Source organism: Myxocyprinus asiaticus, chromosome 23 (assembly GCF_019703515.2).
Source record: "Myxocyprinus asiaticus isolate MX2 ecotype Aquarium Trade chromosome 23, UBuf_Myxa_2, whole genome shotgun sequence".
NCBI lineage: Eukaryota > Metazoa > Chordata > Actinopteri > Cypriniformes > Catostomidae > Myxocyprinus > Myxocyprinus asiaticus.
Window position 1 is genome coordinate 10,963,906 of NC_059366.1, and position 18,875 is coordinate 10,982,780.

Genomic DNA, 18,875 nt, shown 5'->3' on the forward strand with positions numbered 1-18,875 from the left:
TCCATTTTAGAACATTAAGAATAAACACACTGTTTATGTGATAAGAATAATTACCACACACATTGGCTTCTGAAAACAAGCATTTTCTTTAAAGGGGTGGATACACTGGAATTTAAAGGGGAAGTGAGCAATTTCAGTGCCACTAGTGTCAACAAATGTAAAATAGTGAATGTTTTCAACAGTTTGATCTCATGAATATTGCATGACTGTGGCCACATTTTTGCAAAAATATATATATACTATGTTGTTTATTGCACTTGACGCAGCAGTTTCGGGGTGAAACATCCACTGTGTGGCACTAAAAGCATCGTCAACATTCAGATGCAGTTTTTAAGGTTAATGCTTAATTGAGCTTTAAACAAACAAAAACTGCCCCCTACCCTAAACATTAAACCTAACCAACAGTGTCATAAAAAGCAAATATGAGATGAAAAGTGCAATTGCTGAAGCAACCACTTCATTCTGTTGTGCTTCTATAACACTTTCGGCTAACGTGTCGGTTTGCTCTTCAAGACTTCAATACCCCGATCCTTTGCATCGCAAGTGTAGTGCTTCATCAGCTGCCATGCAATTTGATTGCATTAGAACAAGCTTTTAAATGTAGTTAGGTAAGTATGGCCTGTATCGTCTTACAAAATCATGCACAAACTTGCTGCAAAAAATCGCCAAATTGGCCTGGCATGTGAAAATAATGAATTGTGAATTTCCGGAAAGTTTGCAGCAAGATTTTTTTATAAGGGATTAGGGAGGCTAATCAGTAAAATGAATGGAGGAAAATAGATTAACCATTAACAATAACAATTCTAAGCAATTCTAATTGTGAACAACTTGAAACTTTTCAATTTGATGAATTTCAATTAAAGCTTTATTTAAACAAAGTTTGATTTTTGATTGACCAACCATTCTATTTCAAACTTGAAAATGTCAACACTGGAGCAAAATTCCTTACTGTAGAAGGAAATGTGAAAACATGAAACAGTCACCGGTAATTATGTTATATTATGTAGTAAGTACACTTAAATAATGCAAGTATTGATATTTTCCTCTTAATATATTTTCAGTTCAGGGTATTTTTAATACATTCAGGCTGTTTAAAGGTGCACTTAGTAATATTTTGAGGTAAGTCGAAGTGACTCACATTGGCATACACTGACTCCTAGGGGCCAGGATGCTGCATCATTAAAAAATTAGTTTTCAGTTACCAATGCCATTGTAGAAATTCACTATGCAGAGTAAGTCAGGATTACTTTAATCAATCAGTGAAAGTATCCAATAATAGGTCAGTTACTGAGATTAGGCGAGTAGTAATCGGCTGGTCATGTGATGCTAACATGGCAGCCCCCATGAGGCACCCCAGCCCCATGTAGAATAAAAGAGCTTTTATAAGGTTACTGATATGACTGAACTCTTCATCTCACATGATTTTATACATATTTTTTAAAAATTACTATTCATGTCTTTAAAAGTAAAACTTTTTAAATGAGGAAAAAAAAAAAAGAATAAAAATACTGATTGAACTTTGTGTGAATTTGTGAAATTTGTGATTAATTTACTGTTGATTTATTAATGTTAATAATAACTTGTATAAAATATACAGATTAGAGTTCACTGAAACTTCATGTTATAGATCTTGGGATATTTCAGACTTATTTATTATTACTTATTATTTGTCAAATAATAAGTAATAATAATGTCATAATAATAATCCAAATAATAACAAGATGGGTGAATACATTAAATAAAATACCTCTACACAGGGGCAGATCTAGAATTTTTTTTATGGGGTGGCAACACCAAAGCAAGCATCCATGCGTAGTTCTTATGGATTAAGGTACCAAGCTTCATTGCAGCAAGTACTATTATAAAATTAATAATTTTTGGCATAATAAAATGTATATCTCCAGAGCACCAAGAAATTGTCTATTAAACACATCTACAAATTCTAAATGTTCCTAAGCTTCACATATAGAACCGGCAATCTGGACTAAACGTCACCACCATATGCAGACCAAATGTTTTATTTTCATATGTGTACACATGGATGGAAAATGCATGCGTATCTCATGTTATTCTGGTAATAAAGTCCCGTAGGCCTATCATCTTTGTAACAGCTGGAATAAGTTATCTGAAAGGGAACATTAACACAAAGTTAGGTCTCAATAAAAATAAACTGTATAGAAAATTGTACTGTGGGAGGCAGTGCTGCAAAACTCATGAATATTAATTATGCTATGAACAGTAAGAGATTCTTTTAAATGACCTGTTTTGATCAACAGTCATACTTAAATATAAATATTTCACATAATATGGTCATTTCATTTCTACATCTGCCACTATCAGTCTTGGGATTTTGTTAGTCAGAAGATGAATACATAGATCAGCACTTTGATTAAGAACATGACTGACTGATCTAGTAGTAACTGTTTGCCTTTAGTTTTGAGAGGTTTTAGATACTAATTCGCCCAAATATAAATTCGCCTTTTTATTTTAATAAAACAAGTTTGCATCTGTACGTCAGTGGATGGGTGTTACGCTTTAAAAATAAAATGCAATAAAAGACGTGGGGAGACAAGTGTAGTGGAAACATAGACATATTTATTGAAAGTTCTGCTTATGAAAAAACAGTAAACTCAGAAATTGCAACAGCGACAACCACAAACTCTCATCTCCAGCAGCGGGAACCTGGAAAAAAAAAAATCAATATATGCCTGAGCGCCCGTGAACGAGATGACACAGCTCACAAACAACCGTCTCCCATAGCACAACCCTGCTATTCTTTCTTTTCTTTTTTTTTTTATGCCATGCCAGCTTCTATGGCTATATTCATGGCGAGAGCCAGGTTTAGTTATTCAATAATAGAACTAAATAAAGTGTTTAAGATTCATTTTTTTCTAAAAACCTTAAAATTAAATTTGGATTCACTTGGTTAAAAACCTTTTCAAAAATATCAACAGAATAATATTGTTCCTCAAATGTGTAGAAGTATTACAGTCCAGTAAAATATGTTTAATGGATAGTGGATTCTGACAACATAAGTACTTTGGTGAATTTTCTCCTGATAGCAAAAATTTGTGTGTGAGTCTTGTATGTCCTATCCGGCATCGTGTGTAAATGACCTGATCCCAGCGATTATTAAAAGGAAATACATATCCCAACAACAAGATTTATTTCACGTAATTTGTTGTTTAAACACTGATCCCTTTCCACTGACATTTGTTTTTAATGTATGTATTTAATGTTGGTTTCAGATCTGTGAAAGGTATAGAGCATTTTACTGGTTCTGTAGATAGTGCTTCTCTGGCAGCTCTGTCTGCTTGTTCATTCAACCCAGCCATAAAACACTCAGTTTATATAGAGAGGAAACACACTGTGCACTGGTGCACACCATCAACAATCAGCTCACCTGGTTACCGCACACCTGAGTGCGATTAAGAGAGGGAGAGAAAGAGAAAAAGACAGCACACACACATTCTCAACATACACACAAACAATACGGCCAAGAAGGCCATCACAACAGGAGTGCGAGCTGCGGAAAAACTGCCAACACTAAACGACATTGATAACAGCCGCAACAAACACTTTTCATAACATTCTAAATAACTCCTTCCAGCGCCGGATCACCAGTCAAAACACACACAGATGAAATAGAAACTCCTAGTCAAGAACTGGAGAAGTTTCATTTCACATACACATACCTGATTACAGCTATTTCAAAAAGTGGTGAGGACACATCTCATCCATCTCAACCCATAACTGACAGTGATGTATCTAATAATCATTCAGTGAATACTTGGAAACAACTGAGAAATGAATCTTTTACCTCTTTTTTTTCCATGTATTTGTCCACGTGGTCATTGTTGTTTAGGAAATAAGTTCATCAACCCGCGAGAGTCCAAACACTGTACACGTGCTGCAATAGTAGGTAGGCAATTGGTCGATGCTCTGAGTGGCCGCTGCAGCTGCTGTCAACAATCACGGGATTGGACGCTGCTGTAATCAATCATGCTATGGGTTAGTAGTCATTTGTGCGTTGGGTGAGAGTTTAGGCAGTTTGACATGAATAAACCCCAACACAATATCAACATCTACTATAATATACTTTACATTTATATTTAATACATATTGATACTTATGTTGGGGTGGCAGATGGGGTGGCAATGCTTTTTCTTAAGGAGGCATTTGCCACCCTATGCCACTCCGGTAGATCCACCCCTGTGATGGTGAGATTTCGTGTGAATGTGCCTCATGGTCTCCCAGTGAGAACTGACGTTCACGTGGGCGTGAATGATACAGGGAGACCGCTGGGTCAACAATGCTTGTTGTCATGTTGTACTTTAACACAATCATGTTTTATGCAGTAAACATCATGTTCATCTATAGAGAAACGCTCCTTGATTATGAGCCTGCTTCATCTATCTTGCTGAGTCTGACAGGTTGGACATGCAGCGCAAGTGGCAGTATGCCCTCTAGCGTTGGATGACTGTATAGACAGTCTTTTCTCAATCTGCTGGCAAGATAACTCAATGCTTTTGTGCTGCAATTGATTAATTGATGATCGATAAGCTTATTTGATAAAATTATTAATGACAAATAATCGATCATTAATTATTCATTAACATCCCTAGTGCACATCCCTAGAACAAGGCGAAAGGTAAGTGTTTACGAACTGATAATCTGCCGTTTTACACATGAAATGTGTGAAAATGAATAAAAGTTATTGTTGTTGTGTCTTTAGAGTTTATTTCACATAAAACTGCCGTGATTTGTATAATGAGGAACATAAAATAAAAAATAAACATTTTGCAAAAATGTAGGATGAGTAACGTGATTCTATGAGACTAGGCTCGTTTTTGAACAGGTTTCTTGAACATGCAATTCAGAATTAATTCAGACCCTTCAAAGAGTACAATGAACAGGTAAAGATGTCATACTCTAGGGTTTCAGTGTTTAATAAATAATAAATTATGAAATAATAAAAGGCCTAACTTCAAAATGCTTATAATAATATACTAACTACTTCACTTTTCTGCAACAGTGCAAACCATGCAGCTTTGAAGTATGGAGCCCAGAGTTCCCCAAACTTCAGCTTTGGTATTCATGCTGCACTTTTAGGTGTAGGAATAAAAGTGAATGGAGCACAAAGTCTAGTGTGATCGCACTAAATTGAAATACTGAACAGAAATACTGTAAACTCTGAATGGTCTAAATGGGAAAAATGGGTGCTATGCTTGGTGTTTTAAGCTAATCACATAATCATCTTTAAAAACTTCTAAGTTTAAAATCACTCAAGACTAATGAGGCCTTTTGTGAACATTTACAGTAAATACATGTCTAAAAGTCATACTCTGACCCTGTAATTATGGTGAGCAACAGGGTTTTTTTTCTCATTTCAAACTGTGAGAAGAAAACGTGTGGTTAGCTAACTTTCACTAAAGTGCTAGTTGCCGCTATGTAGAAGGCCCAAGTTTCTGGTACAGCCAGATGTTCAGTTCATATAAACTTCTGCAGAACAGCATGTTGGACAAATGCCATTCTGAACTGAGTAAGTGATGTTGGATCTGAGGAGAGTGATATATTTGTGATGATTTTGCTGGCGATATAAAATAAAACAACATTGAATATATATCACAATGATTTGTCCATAAAGTTTCCTAAAGCCTCATTTGACTAGATCCTTACTTCTCATGACTATGTGAAGATTGGGACATATGTTTTAAAATCATCTCTGATTTAAATTCAGTAGCAAAAACAAGTTTAATTACTTTCCGTGAGTAAGTTCAAACTGTCCATTTGAGTGAAATGATTCCAAACTCTTATGAACAACTGAACAATTTGTTTGTTGCATCACTAAAATAGTCCTTGTGTGACATTTTACATGCATTAAAATGCTTTAATAAAATACTGTATAGCAGGTAATGCATATACTGTATATAAGGTACTGCTATTTATAAGGTATGGTTAGTTGAAATGATCATTCCTGTGATTCAAAAAATTAATTACCCATTTCAGAGCAATTACATTTCAAGAATTGTAGTATTATCAAAAGGTTGAAAAACATGTTTGTTTTTTTTGCCTTGTCACCAGCCCTTTAAGAGGATGTGTGTGTATGCAGTCCTGAGATCAGTTTTCAGAAGCAATTTTGATAAACTGATACGTTTATAGATAGTCTTATTGCCGTTGATGTGCTCTGACACAATATTTTCCCCCCATTACTCCAGACCCAGCGAATGCCAAATTAGATTTCCGACCTATTAGCTCCCATTTAAGAGGTCAAATTGCTCTTAATTTGGAATCTAAAAACATCTAAACAAAGGCAGAAAGATTTCACAAAACCCAGAAACTGGCATTTGTGAAGTGCCATGTTTGCAGTTCAGTTTGTTTATAATATGGAGTCAGACTGTCAAGAATTTGGCAGTAGAGGTGAGGCCACGTTGGTGACCCAAGGTCAAGTGCTCAGGGGTCATGAGACAGACTGGTGGGAAAAAGCCTCCTGTGTTCATTCAAACATGGCCATAGCAACAGGGCTGATTTCTGATCCCTCTCGTGGCAGGATCATATTATCCAAGATTTGTGTCTGTACACTCTAAAACAAAAACGCTCAATGTACTTTTTTTCCTGTCTTTCTTTTTTTAATTCACGCAACTAAATGTAGCCCTTTTTGGCTATTTGTTGTAGTCTTGTTGTACAAATGTAAAACATGTAGCTTTGCCTACTAGATGCAATGAAAATGTGAAGATCTTAGGGGTTTTTCTGATAACCAACAAGAAATAAAGAAATAACCATATTTTAATTTAGTGGAAATATGGAGACTTGTGAAATTAAATAAACTACTTTGGCAGCTTATGTTAGATGAAAAAATGTAAAAAACAAATTCCCATGTATCTGTGTCTGCTTAGCATTGCTTATTCTTCTTATACGTTCGTTGTTTTATCCTTTGCCATTTTACCGCGTGCTTCATTTTTTTCTGCTTTTCTACTGTTGCAACTGCATGTATTTTACCGCGCGTACCCCTTATCTATCTTTTTTCAATCTTTTTTTCTCCGCTTGTCTACATCTCGCGTCTCGACTGTGTGGATTCGTTTTCTCCACTGTGCTCAATCTCAGACCTCTGCTGATCAGGAACCCCATCAAACCACATCGATCTCAAACCCTCGCTGCTCAAGAACAACCATAACAACAACAACAACAACAACAAACAACTGCAGTAAGCCATGGCATCCGCTCATGTTATTTCTTCCTGCATTGCATGCCACATGTTTACTATAGCTTCTTCCATCAGCAGTGAGGGATTTACGTGTGATAAATGTAAGGAATTAATCAGGCTGACGGAGAAGGTTAATGAGTTAGAGACACACATCCGAATGCTAGTGGAGGTCACTGAGAAAGAGAAGCCGGTAGATACTATTTCGGATGCGGGTAGTACAGCGAGCAACACACACACTTTGGTTCTGGCTGTAGAGCCCCCACAGCAGGGCATTTGGGTGATGTCTCGGTGGCATACTCGCTCAGCAAAGTGACACCACTCTTCCGTTCCTGTTAGGGTTTCCAATTGATTCTCCCCACTCAGTGATGCACCCACTGAGAATCATTTTGAAAGAGCCTTGGTCATAGGTGATTCTTTTGTAAGGAACGTGGAAATAGAGACACCAGCCACTATTGTTAAATGCATTTCCAGGGCTCGAGCGTCTGACATCAGATCAAATTTACAAGTGCTGGCTAATGCTAAACATACATTTTCTAAAATTGTTATTCATGTTGGCACTAACGATGTCCGGCATCGCCAGTCGGAGATCACTAAAGATAATGATAGATAAAGAGGTGTGTAAGATAAAGAGGTGTGTCAACTTGCAAAAACTGTGTCAGACACTGTAATATGCTCTGGCCTCCTCCCTGCTTGTTGTGGTGGCTAGGTTTATAGTAGATTAGTGTCACTGAACGGCTGGATGTCTGAGTGGTGTCTGGAGTATAGCATAGGATTTATAGACAATTGAAAGATTTTTTGGGGTAGACCTGACCTGCTAAATAGAGACGGACTCCATCCCTCCAGAGAAGGTGCCGCTCTCCTCTCTAGTAATTTGTATCATAGTCTTAATAATGATAGTATTTGACTAACTGGGGACCAGGTCAGGAAGCAGACAAACTGGTTAATCGAACGTTAGCTAGCTGCCTTGAGATGTCACACGGGATGTATCACCTAGATATCATATACAGCGCCGGTCCTACCCCATTTGGCACCCTAGGCGAGACCCTCCAGTCCACAGTAAAAACAATGCTGGGAAGAAACATGTTATGGCCCCTTAAGTAGGCGTCATAAATTGGTAACACCATATATAGAAATATACTTAATGTAAAGTGCATGAAAACCAAACCAAGTGGTCTAAGATGTTCAATAAATAAATGAATAAATAAATAAATAAAATAAACAAAAAGGAAATAAAGGAAAAAAGGAAATTTATGCACATTGTACAGTATGTTTCACAGCAGGGACATTTACAGGCTTTCATCACTACTGGGGAGTCTGGGGCCCATCAAGTATACAGTCTATTGTCCCATGATGTTGTAAGGGGGTCTGGGGACATGCTCCCCCCGGAGATTTAACTTTAAAAAAAAATTTTTTTTTGCAAAAACAGCACCAAATTTTTGTTATTTTAGGAGCATCATTTGAAAATGTTCTTAAGTAGCCTACATACTGTATATTGTATAGCATTAATGAAACTTACTGACACCTTTTCACATTACACAGCACAAGATGAAGTTTATCAAAGTAATCTTTCTCAAAAGCCTGCTGTGGCAGTTTCATGGTACAGTGATGATAAAAGCTTATTTTTATCATATATCATGGTATTTATATGATAGGCAACTCAAAGGACCATGTCCAATAAACATGATATTAGCTTGGTAAGTTTTGGTACTTTTAAGAGCTTTCATGTAATGTTAGTATTTTGATACACTTTTATTTAGAAAATGTCTTTCAGTAGACAATCGTTCACAGACTGCTCTTGCACATGATCTTCATCACTGGCAAATGATTGAATGCAGATGCTGGTTTTGTTTCAATTAATTGTAAGTAAATATCCACTTCATTCAGCATTGTTTTGTCTTCTGTCTTCTAAAACATGTTTTACTGCGTGACAAAGCGCTTCAAACGATTCAGCCCGCACTTGAGACAAATTCATTGAGAAGGACTGACTTAAAACAGAGATTATTTCACGCATCCATCAGGCATTGCTCCGATTCACTGAGCCCCATGCTCATGAGTCTATGGCCGTGTTCACAATGGCATACTATCCATACTTTTCTCACTGTTTTTTGCCAAACACAGATATGACAGAAACAGTTAGAGCAGTATGGTAGTAAGGCATTTAGCACACGGTCTATATGTTCCCTGGGGAGCGCCACAACAGGTTATCGGAACACACAGGGTGCATTTCGTTCAACACAGATTGGACACATGCTAAAATTGGCTCAGTAGATTGGTGCCCGCCACAACCTCACCTATGTCGCCTAATGGGTTGACCAGCCCTGATCATATAGATACTGTGTCTATTCCCCAAACTACCAAACACAAACCCCTCACTAAATCATTTAGAAAAAATTGTATTAAGGTCAAACTTGGAAAAAAACCAAACATTTGAAGAAAAACATCATATAAAGGTAGGGCTACTAAACATTAGACCTCTTTCAACCAAAGCACTAATTGTAAATTAAATGATTACAGATCATAGTTTGGATGCGCTCTGATTGACTCAAACCTTGCTTAAACCAGATTAGTTTAAATTAATCTTCTCCCCCAGGTTATTGTTATAAACATGAGCCTCGTCTGAAGGGTCGAGGAGGAGGTGTTGCTACAATTTACAGTGAAGATTTTGGTGTTACTCAGAGGAAAGGATATAAGTTTAAGTCTTTTGAACTAATAATGCTTTATGTGACATGGTCAGATATAAATAAAACATCTCTGTTGTCTTTTGCCCTTGCTACAGTATATAGATCACCTGGGCCATACTCAGATTTCCTTGCTGAATTTGCACATTTTATATAAGATCTTGTAGTTACTCTAGATAGAGCTTTAATTGTTGGTGACTTCAACATTCACAACAAAAATGACACAGTGGGATAAGCATTTATTGATATTCTCAACTCTCTTGGAGTCAGAAAAAATGTGACAGGACCGACTCATCGCCATAATCATATGCTAGATTTAATTCTGTCAGATGGAGTTGATGTTGATCCTATAGAAATTCCACCACAGAGCGATGACATCTTAGATCATTACCTTGTCTCTTGTTTGCTGCTATCTACACCAAGCTATCATTCAGGTAAAACTATTATTTCGACCATTAAAGATAGCTTCACTAATAATCTTCCAGAATTGTCTCAGATACTCAGTAAGCCAACAAATCTAGAAGAACTTGATGTAATAACAGAAAATATAAATGCAGTCTTCTCTAGCACTCTTGATTGTGTCACCCCCCTTCGATTAAAGAAAATTAAAGAAAAAAGCCCCGCACCATGGTACATTGATCACACTCATGCTCTCAAGAGAGCAGCCCGGAAAATGGAGCGCAAGTGGAAGAATACAAAATTAGAGGTATTTCACGGTGCATAGAAGGATAGTGTCTGTAGCTACAGACAGGCACTAAAAGCTGTCAGGTCAGCATATTATAGCAAACTCACAGAAAATAACCACAAAAATCCTAGGTGTTTATTCAGTACTGTGGCTAAATTGGTTAGGGATAAAGCATTGACTGAACCAGATATTCCGTTGCAGCACAATAGCAATGACTTCATGAATTTCTTTACTGATAAAATATAAATAATCAGAAATAACATTTGAATTATGCAATCAACTGTCACTGAACTTCAGAAAACAGTGTCTCATAAATTTCTTCACAAGCAACTTCAATCCTTCGCTGTCATAGGTCATGAAGAGCTAACAAAATTTAACGAAACATCAAAAGCCACAACATGTATGTTAGATCCAATACCAACTAAGCTCTTAAAAGAGGTATTCCCTGTAATCTCAGAGCCTCTTCTTAAAATTATTAACTCCTCTCTGTTGGCAGTTATCAAACCGCTTATTAAGAAGCCACAGCTTGATCCTGGAGAATTGGCTAATTATAGACCGATTTCAAATATTCCATTTATGTTGAAAATACTAGAAAAGGTAGTGTCATCCCAACTATGCTAATTTATACAGAGAAATGGTATATATGAACAATTTCAGTCAGGATTCAGCCCTCATTACAGTACAGAGACTGCACTTATGAGAGATACAAATGACTTGCTTTTATCTGATCGCAGCTGCATTTCTCTTCTAATGCTTTTAGATCTTAGTGCTGCATTCGACATGATAGATCACAACATTCTCTTGAATAGGCTGGAGAATTATGTTGGCATTAGTGGACTTGCATTAGCATAGTTTAGGTTCATATCAGACCGCTACCACTTTGTATGTGTTAACAAGGAATTGTCAAATCAAACAAAGTTTTAGGGCCTCTGCTTTTCTCCTTATATATGCTTCCCTTGGGAGATATTATTAAGAATCGTGGAATAAGTTTCCACTGTTATGCCGACGATACACAACTTTATATTTCTTCTAAACCCAACAAAATTTCACAATTTTCCAAATTAGCAGGTTGTATCAATGAAATCAAAGAGAAATGAGAAATGTCCTTCTACTCAGTTCAGACAAAACAGAGGTACTAATTATTGGACCAAAAACCTCTAAAAATAAGCCGCTAAAATATAATTTGACTCTCGATGGATTTACTGTTACGTTGTCTTCTACTGCAAAAAAACTTAGGTGTTATATTTGATACCAATCTGTACTTTGAAAATAAAAATTCCCATGTTTCAGTAGTTCGTATTTTAATGTAATTGTGTGTTGAAGCAGTAAACGTATTTGGCTTGCTGTCCGTATACTGGAGGGCTCGGAGCTCAAGACTCGACTCGAGTCCTGATTACCCCCCCAGACTTTACTTATTTAGATAATGGATCTAGAGAATAGGTGGAGATGGGGTGGAGGTGGGATGTCAGGAGAGTTATCACAGGAAGCTGGTAAGCAGCGGCTTATACACACTCCTGCTCGTGGGCTGTGATTTGTCAGATTAAAATTAACATGCTCCTCCCGAACCTGTTAATTAACTCCATTTATAGAACAGCATTCTTCCACCTCAGAAATATTGCTAAGTTACGACACATGCTCTCTGTTGCTGATGCTGAAAAACTAATTAATGTGTTCATGACCTCGAGACTAGATTATTGTAATGCATTACTGGGAGGATGTACTGCAAGTTCAATAAATAAACTTCAATTGGTTCAAAATGCAGCTGCTAGAGTGCTGACTAGAACCAAGAAATATGATCATATTAGTCCCATATCAAGTGTGCCGTGTGTGGTGTGCCGACTTTTTTCTCTTATTTCTCTCCAATAACCAACATCTTATGGAGTTTTGTGTTCCTTGCCACAGTCACCCTCAGTTTGCTCACTGGGGTTCTAAATACAATTATTATTTAATTATTTAATGATTTATTTTTATACACAATTTACAATCATATTTAATTGAATTACACAATGATGACTCTAAGACTTTATAGATATTACAGTTTCATTGTCTGTTAAAGCATGATTTTCTGTAAAGCTGCTTTGAAATGATGTTTGTTGTGCAAAACACTATACAAATAAAAATTACTTGACAAAGAGAGAATAATACTTCTGTATTTGAAAAGAGAAGCAGAGTGAAATTAGAAGCAGAAACAGAGACTGGAGCCAGTGACACATCTCCAGCGGAGTATGACACCGTTTCACAGTGAAAGAAAACATCTCTTTGTCTCCAATATTGGAAAAAAGGGTGAATGTCAAAAGAAGCACTTTGCTGCAATTTTGCTGTTGGAAAATAAGTAGTGTCAGTCCAATGCACCAGTCAGAAAATATAATGTTGAAGACAATGTGCTCCTTTGTTCGTCTGAATTGTGAACTAACAGATGCATACAGTCATGGGAGAAGGAGAATGTACCAACCAAGGCAGGTCAAAGCATTGTTGGTCCAGACATAGATCGGCCCAGCTTTTTATGATCTTTCAAACGTAGTGGTGTACTCAGTGAATCTAGAGATGTGCATGGATCTCATGCACATTGAATACATATGGGCATGATTATCCTTATAGCTGAAATCTGACTACTGTGGCACTTCCTTTAAAGGAATAGTTCACCCAAAAATGGATCATTCTGTCATCATTTACTCACCCTCATGCTGTCTCAAACTCATATGCAAATGAAGATTTTTTTGAAGGATGTATGAGGTGTTTTTGTCCATACAATATAAGTCAGTGGGGTCCAAAGCATTCAAGCTCTGAAAAGGTCATAAAGGCAGCATAAAAGTAATCCATACAACTCAAATGGTTTAATTTATGTCTTCTGAAGGGATATGATAGCTTTGGGTGAGAAACAATGCAAAAATGCAGTCCTTTTTCTTTAAAACGCTTCACTTCCACCGAGCTCTCCTATGCACGTTCACGAGAGAAGCTCGTTCACGCGTTCTCACACTCGATGCATGCGCACTTGCATGTTCACGTGAGAACTGATGCACCATTGACTGATATTGTATTGACAAAATCACATCATACATCCTTCAAAAAATATTTGTTTGTGTTCCGCAGAATAAAGAAAGTTATGATGAGAGAATTATAATTTTGGGGTTGAATTACTCCTTTAAAATCAACATGAAATCAAAATGTATCCCATTTACCTAATTAACGTTTCTGATCTTATCGTGCATTCTTTATACTAGGTGTTATTCTTAATAATAAGAACATTTTTGTCTAGGCAATCTTTTATAAAATTTAATAACTTACTCTGCCTCTGAACCAACTTTGTTTCTTGGCTGAACTCATGAATCCCTCTTACTTTTTCAACCCCTCGCCTTCATCTATCTTGCACCATTTTAGTATGTAAAGAACACTTCACTTTAATCAGTTTCTGATTAAATCAAGTCCTGCCCTACATTTTTCTTTTTGAATATCCTTTTCCAATTAAAAATGCATAAGATTACAGAAGTAAAATGGTGGTTCATGTTGATGTTTAGGACTGGTTCACATTAGAGCTTTATAAATGAATCTACAATAATTTTAAACTGGAAAATGTCCAGACCTGCTTAAATTTACGTTAAAGTCCTTCTGATAGATTTAAGTCATGTCTCTTATTTAAGGTTAAGTCAGGCCAACACCTAACCTTGGCACGACTTCCCTCTTGAAAATATACTTACCAAAATAAAACTTAACAAAACAACAACTCTCTTTGATTCATTAATCGCTCCATTTGCAAAGTTTTAAAATAATTTTTGGTAATGTAAGCATGCCATGTCTTTTAAAGGCAATTCAGCACTGCATCTAATACAGTTTTAAACTTCATGATGTTATGCACCTGGATTAAAAATGTGCCAGCATTTTGAAATAATGAAAACACCACTCCTCAAATCATCTGAGAGTGGCTTAATTAACATACTGTATATTGTTTTAGGTAGAAAATATTCCTGGCAGCAAATGCCAAAACAGCTCAGGGCACAGGTGCTGACCAACAGAAAAACAGGCTTTTCCAAATGGCAAAAGAGAGTTAAATCCATGTGAGTTTTGAGCAAGGAGTTCCATTATACCTGAAGAGAGCTATCTGTTAGCATTCCCATTCAACCCGATGGCAGTTGCACGACTGGCGCATATTTACACATCTTTGCTTCACTCAGTTCCAAAAAACGTCATGGTTACTGGTGTAACCTCCGTTCCCTGATGGAGGGAACGAGACGTTGGTGTCGATGTAGTGACACTAGGGGTCACTCTTGGGAGCCCGAGACACCTCTGGTCTTTGATAAAAGGCCAATGAAAATTGGCGAGTGGTATTTGCATGCCACTCCCCCGAACATACGGGTATAAAAGGAGCTGGTATGCAACCACTCATTCAGGTTTTACGCTGAGGAGCCGATATAAGGTCCGGCCACTTCAGCGGGTAGTTCAGCGTTGTGGCAGGAGGGACCAACGTCTCGTTCCCTCCATCAGGGAACGGAGGTTACACCAGTAACCATGACGTTCCCTATCTGTCACTCACTCGACGTTGGTGTCGATGTAGTGACACTAGGGGTCCCTATACAAAACGCCACAAGGCTGAACTGTGTTACGTGAACTGGCGGTGTGTGGTGGGCAGACTTGCTGTGTGCCTCATAGCCAGCACACCAGGTCGACACGTAACCTCCCCCAACACAGTTATGAGTGTCGAACGGCCCTTTTTGGGGACAAGTCGACTACCCAGAGATAGAGACAGGCTTAACCCAGTCATGGCCTCTTTCCCCTTCTCTTTTTCCACTCCCTAAAAAGAAGGGGGATTATCCGACTGGGCCGCCAGGTCTAGTCGGGGGGTGTCCCTCCCAAGGGGAGGACACCGCGGAGACCACACCTCGCCCCAAGAGAGGGGGGATATTTAAGTGGAAAAATACATCACATGGTCTTTCCAACCATGTGGAGAGCCTTCAAGGTAGATCCTACCCAATGGGGGAGGAGTTACTACAACATGGAGACTGAGGGGCTCTGCCCAAGGAAGACGCAGTTTGCCAGTAGGGAAACGAACTAGCGGAAGATATAGATCGCATGGGGTTAGCCTTACAGGGAACCGCCACATGCGGAGCACCTACCCCAGAACCGGGCTCTTAGTTAGCGCGTGTACTGGGCCGGCAGCGAGTCTCTCCGAAAACTCGACTGCCACAGGGCTCGGAGGAAGTCAACCAGGGAACAACTTTTGTGAACACTACTGGGAATTAACAGCGCACGTCTTCAGCTCAAAAGGAGGTGGAAGGCGCTATGTGCAAGCGATACACCCAGCCGGCTATCCCGGGCTTATCCGCTTGTGTTGCGTGCCACTACCTGGGACCAAACCGGTTCCACCCGGAGGTTGTAGAACCTTGCAAAGGTGTTGGGTGTTGCCCAGCCCGCTGCTCTGCAATGTCTGTTAGAGAGGCACCTCTGGCCAGGGCCCAAGAAGCCGCTACACCACGGGTAGAATTGGCTCGTAGCCCTACTGGGGGCGGCATGTTTTGGGCGAGACATGCCATAGTTATGGCGTCAATGAGCCAGTGGGCGATCCTCTGCTTGGAGACAGCGCTTCCTTTCTGCTGTGCACCAAAGCAGACAAAGAGCTGCTCAGAGATTCTAAAGCTCTGCGTGCGATCCAAATAGATGCGTAAAGCGCGCACCGGACACAGCAACGACAGGGCTAGGTCTGCCTCCTCCTGGGGCAGCTCTTGCAGGTTCACCACCTGGTCTCTAAAAGGAGTGGTGGGAACCTTGGGCACATAGCCCGGTCGGGGGTCTCAGGATCACGTGAGAATAGCCCGGACCGAACTCCAGGCACGTTTCGCTGACAGAGAACGCTTGCAGGTCACCTACCCTCTTGATGGAAGTGAGCGCAGTCAGGAGGGCAGTCTTCAAGGAGAGTGCCTTAAGCCCGGCTGACTGCAAAACTCAAAGGGGGCTCTCTGTAGACCCTGAAAAACTACAGAGGTCCGATGAGGGAACAAGGCGTGGCCTGGAGGGATTCAGCCTCCTGGCGCCTCTTAGGAACCTGATGATCAGATCATGCTTCCCTAAGGACTCACCGTCGACTGCGTCATGGTGTGCTGCTATGGCAGCAACGTACACCTTCAAGGTGGAAGGGGACAGCCTCCCTTCCAACCTCTCTTGCAGGAAGGAAAGCACTGATCTGACTGCGCACCTCTGGGGGTCTTCCTGATGGGAAGAACACCACTTAGCGAACAGACACCACTTAAAGGCATACAGGTGCCTCATAGAGGGAGCCCTAGCCTGAGTGAACGTGTCTACCACCGCAGGTGGGAGACAGCTTAGGTCTTCCGCGTCCCATCCAGGGGCCAGACATGGAGATTCCAGAGGTCTGGGCGCGGGTGCCGGATGATGCCCCTTCCCTGAGAAAGAAGGGCCTTTCTCAGGGGAATTTGCCCGGGGGAGCTGTCACGAGGAGCGTGAGGTCCGAGCACCACGTCTGGGCGGGCCAGTAGGGTGCTTACCAGGACGACCTTCTCCTCGTCCTCCCTGACCTTGCACAGGGTCTGTGCAAGCAGGCTCACTGGGGAAAACGCATATTTGCGAATGCCAGGGGACCAGCTGTGTGCCAGCGCGTCTATGCCGAGGAAGGCCTCGGTGAGGGCGTACCAGAGCGGGCAGTGGGAGGATTCTTGGGAGGCGAACAGGTGCACCTGTGCCTGACTGAATCGACTCCAAATCAGCTGGACCACCTGAAGGTGGAGTCTCCACTCTCCCTTGAGCGTAACCTGTTGTTACGGCGCGTCCGCCGAAGTGTTGAGGTTGCCCGGGATGTGAGTGGCTTGCAGCGACTTGGTGCTGCTAACTCCGTTGGAGGAGACGGCGGGCGAGTTATGACATACAGCGGGAGCGCAGACCGCCTTGGCGGTTGACATATGCTACCGCTGCCGTGCTGTCTGTCCGAACTAGCACGTGCTTGCCCTGGATCAACGGCCGGAACCTCCGCAGGGCGAGCAGAATTGCCAGTAACTCGAGGCAGTTGATGTGCCAACGCAGCTGCAGACCCGTCTAGAGGCCGGCGGCTGCGTGCCCGTTGCCAACAGCGCCCCAGCCCATTTTGGAGGCGTCTGTCGTGACCACGACGCGCCTGGAGACCAGTTCTAGTGGAACACCTGCTCGTGGAAACGAGAGGTCGGTCCAAGGGCTGAAAAGATGGTGACAGACCGACGTAATGGCCACGCGGTGTGTCCCGTGGCGCCATGCTCCGTCTCGGGACTCGAGTCTGGAGCCAGTGCTGAAGCGGCCTCATATGCATCAACCCGAGCGGGGTGGCCACCGCCGAGGACGCCATATGCCCCAGGAGCCTCTGAAAATGTTTCAGTGGAACCGCTGTTTTCTGTTTGAACGCCTTCAAACAGGCCAGCACCGACTGGGCGCGCTCGTTCGTAAGGTGCGCCGTCAAGGAGACTGAGTCCAACTCCAAACCGAGAAAAGAGATGCTCTGAACCGGGAGGAGCTTGCTCTTTTCCCAGCTGACCCGAAGCCCTAGTCGGCTGAGGTGTGAGAGCACCAGGTCCCTGTGTGCGCATAACCCGTCTCGAGAGTGAGCTAGGATTAGCCAGTCGTCGAGATAGTTGAGAATGCGAATGCCCACCTCCCTTAACGGGGCAAGGGCAGCCTCTGCGATCTTCGTAAAGATGCGAGGAGACAGGGACAGGCCGAAAGGGAGGACTTGTACCGATACGCCTGACCCTCGAACGCAAACCGCAGGAAGGGTCTGTGTCGAGGAAGGATCGAGACGTGAAAGTACGTATCCTTCGGGTCTACCGCCGCGAACCAATCTTGATGCCGGACGCTCGCTAGAATGCGTCTTTGCGTCAGCATCTTGAACGGGAGTCTGTGTAAGGCCCGGTTCAGTACTCGCAGGTCCAAGATTGGCCGCAACCCACCGCCTTTTTTCGGTACAATGAAGTAGGGGCTGTAAAACCCCTTCTTCATCTCGGCTGGAGGGAAAGGTTCTATCACGTCCTTCCGTAGGAGGGTAGCGATCTCCGCGCAAGGTAGCAGCGTTTCCATCTTTCACCAAGGTGAAGTGGACACCGCTGGACCTGGGCGGATGCCCAGCGAAGTGAATCGTGCAGCCGAGTCGGACGGTCCGGACCAGCCCTCGTGACGGACTGGAAAGCGCAAGCCATGCACCCGAGTTCCGCGCAAGGGGGACCAAAGGGACAATGTCATCCGATGTACCGGCGGGTGGGGCCTCGCGGCGGGGCGGAGCTTGAGGTGCCACACCACATCGTGGCCGTGCTGAGTCCGAGGACATCGAAGCACTTACCTG